The sequence below is a fragment of the Mesoplodon densirostris genome, chromosome 14 (genome assembly GCF_025265405.1).
Source record: "Mesoplodon densirostris isolate mMesDen1 chromosome 14, mMesDen1 primary haplotype, whole genome shotgun sequence".
Classification (NCBI taxonomy): Eukaryota; Metazoa; Chordata; class Mammalia; order Artiodactyla; family Ziphiidae; genus Mesoplodon; species Mesoplodon densirostris.
Window position 1 is genome coordinate 50,377,506 of NC_082674.1, and position 3,446 is coordinate 50,380,951.

The 3,446-nt window shown below is 41.5% G+C and overlaps 1 pseudogene; it reads left to right on the forward strand.

Annotated features, from left to right (window-relative positions):
- Window positions 1-1,716: 1,716 nt before the first annotated feature.
- LOC132501339 (ubiquitin thioesterase OTUB1-like) lies at window positions 1,717-2,560 on the forward strand (annotated as a pseudogene).
- Window positions 2,561-3,446: the final 886 nt, after the last annotated feature.

Sequence of the window (3,446 nt, forward strand, 5' to 3'; positions counted from 1 at the left end):
TCCTGCCAGGCAAGCCTACATGTCTTAGTCCAGCTACCTGGCTGAGTAGCTGGGAACCTTGATGACTTTGAATAAGGAACCTGAACCTTCTTTGCCTAGCTCTGAACTAAGCACTTGATATGAATCAATGATTTCTAAAATTTTTTAAGCTAAAAATTCTTGATTCAAATGAAAACTTACCATTAAAAAAATAAAAATAATAGTGGCAAACTCTGAATGACAGGTGAAAATGGAGGAGAGTGACAGTAAAGAGCCTCAAACATTCTGAGTATCCCTGAGGGAATGCCATGGAACCCCTGGTGCTCTGGGGAGAAGGGTTACAAACTACCAGACTACATGATCACAAAAGCTTCTTCCAGTTCTGAAATTGTAGGAGTCTCTTAAACCTTTCCAAAAGAATGAAGTGGTTAATTTTAGAGTGGGAGTGACATTGGCAAAATGGCAGAGCTCTCATTTTCCCACAAAAAACCATTGAAAAACAAGAAGAAATGGTTAGAATCAACTTTATCAGAGCTTTGGATAACAGTCAAAGGTTTATAGTAACTAAGTGGATGTTGAATAAAAAAAAAAAAAAAGGCAACTTTGAGACAGTAGGAAAGCTTCATGGCCTTTTTACTCGCTCACACCCCATCCCCTCCCCGGAATGGTGGTGATAGCAAAGCAGCAGCAGTTCAGATTCCCACCATAGGACCCTGGTCCCTGGTTCAGCAGGGAGCAGAGTAGAAATTATCCACCAAGTGTGACCTGAAGGACTAGTACAAGGTGCTCACCTCTGTTTCACCTAACTAGAAACTCAAGCCATAAAAACAGTTGGTATTGCTCAAAAACATGGCAAGCCAAACTAACAATCCTGGGGCAAAGGATTATAGTCAAAACATACAAAAGACCACCTAAGGCCTGAGAACAAAAGCTGAGGAGAGTTTCTTTAGTAAATTAGAACACATAAAAGCAGGCATATATGCAGGGAAATACAGAAAATCATGTGCATGCCCAGAGTATGATGAATGCTCAGAGAAGACCTGAGAATACACTAAGCTTTTACCTCAGACAGATCCCTAACACTCAGTGCAAGCCTGACTGAGTCCTGAAGGAGTGCCCTGGCATAGAGTCAACCTGAAAATACTTGGAGAGGTGTTGTTTGTTCAGCACTGGCATTCAAGGAAATCCATGTCAAACTTCTAGCTGAACATAAGCTAAGGTATAAAGACCATGGTGGACACACACAACAAGGAATACAGCCTTTGCAAAAACAGTTTGGGGAAGTCATCAAACAAATGAACTACTACAGCATTCAGCAAACAAAAAAATCATCAAACCCTAGGGAAAGGGGGTGAATCTGATTTCCAGATTGCAGGAGATGAGAGAGAGAAAGGGGCAGAAAAAAATATTTGAAGAAATACTGGCTGAAAAGTTCCCAAATTTGATGAAAAACATGAATCTATGAAGCCATGAAGCTCAACAAATCCCACATAGGATAAACTCAAAGAGACATAAACTGAGACACATTAGTAGGCCACAGCACAATCCTCAATAAATTTTAAAACATTTAAATCATACAAAATATGTTGTCTGATCACAATGAAGTTATAGTTTTGTAGGAAAACTGGAAAATTCGTCAATATATGGAAAGCACACTCAAGTTACCATTGGGTCAAATAAGAAATCACAAAGGCAATTAGAAAATAATTAGAGATGAATTAATTAAAAAAAAAACTTATGGAGCAGAAGAAGAAACATCTGGGCAGCAACTCCAAAGGTGTTAACTGTCTTGTCTGTGCTGAAGCCATCATGGCTCAGCAGGACTGAACTTAGCAAGAGAATGCTGTGCAGAACCCTCTGGTCTCTGAGCATCTGGAGCTCTCAGTTCTGTGCAAAGAGTATGCGGAGGATGACAGTGTCTAGCAGCATGAGATCAAGGCCTCCACGAAAAGTAGTCATATATTGGCAAGATCAGGCCTGATGGAACTGCTTCTATTGAGCTTTCAGATTCTTCCACTTGAAGGCATTGCTGGAGGACAGGAAGGAATTGCAGTGGTTCAAGGATATGCCTGCTAAGAGCAAAGAGGACCTGGTGTCCCAGGGCTAGGTCCACTGTTGAGGCTTTCCACAACATATCCATGAACTTGATTGAGCAGGTAGAGAAGTGGACCTCAGTAGCAGACCTGTTGGCCTCCTTCAAAAACCAGAGTACCTCTGATTACCTGGTGGTCTATCTGGGGCTGCTCACCTCAGCTACCTGCAGCTTAAGAGCAAGTTCTTCAAGCACTTTGTGGAAAGTGGGAAAACTGTCAAGGAGTTCTGCCATCAGGAAGTGGAAGCCATGTGCAAGGAGAGGGACCACATCCACATCATCACACTGACTCAGGCCCTCAGCATCTTCATCCAGGTGGAGTACATGTCCTGCAGTGACTATGGCCCTACTGACACACACATCTTCCTCAAGGGCTGAGAGCCTAAGGTCTAACTTCTCTACTGACCTGGACACTAGGGTATCATCTATAAAAAGGGTTGGCTCCGGCCTGCTACTGCACTGCCTGCCCTCCCCTCTGCCAGGTGCTAGACATGTACAGAAGGATTTCTGTGGTTTTAAAATGGTCATATTTTACTCTTCCCACTTTCCCTATCATAAAATCTTCCACGTTTTATTAAAGGGGATGCTGGTGGTAAAAAACCAAAACCAAAAACAAACAAAACTCATGGGATTCAGTGAAGGCTGTATTCAAAGGGAAATATATAACTATAAATATTTACATTAAAAAAAATAGATCTCAAATCAATAAACTAACTCTGTACCTTAAGAAAGTAGAAAAATAAGAGCAAAGCAAAACCAAAGCTAGCAGAAGTAAGGGAGTAATAAAAATCGGAGTGGTATAAATAACAGAGAATAGGAAAACAATAGATAGGATCAATGAAATTGAAAGTTGGTTCTTTGAAAAAGTTAACAAAATTGACAGATCTTTAGCTAGACTAACAATAAAAAAAGAAAGAGGACACAAATAACTAAATTCAGAAATGAAAGGGGGGGCTTCCCTGGTGGCACAGTGGTTGAGAGTCTGCCTGCCGATGCAGGGGACACGGGTTCGTGCCCCGGTCTGGGAGGATCCCACATGCCGCGGAGCGGCTGGGCCCGTGGGCCATGGCCGCTGGGCCTGCACGTCCGGATCCTGTGCTCCGCGATGGGAGAGGCCGCAGCGGTGAGAGGCCCGCATACCGCAAAAAAAAAAAAAAAAAAAAAAGAAATGAAAGGGGGTATTATAAATGATTTTACAGAAATATAGAAGAGTGTAAGAAAATACTATGAACAATTTACTCCAACAAATTATATAGCTTAGATAAAATGGACAAATTCCTAGAAACACAAATTATTTAAACTCAGGAATAGAAAATCTCAACAGACCTATAACAAGTAAAGAGATCAAGACAGTAAACAAAACCCTCCCAATGAA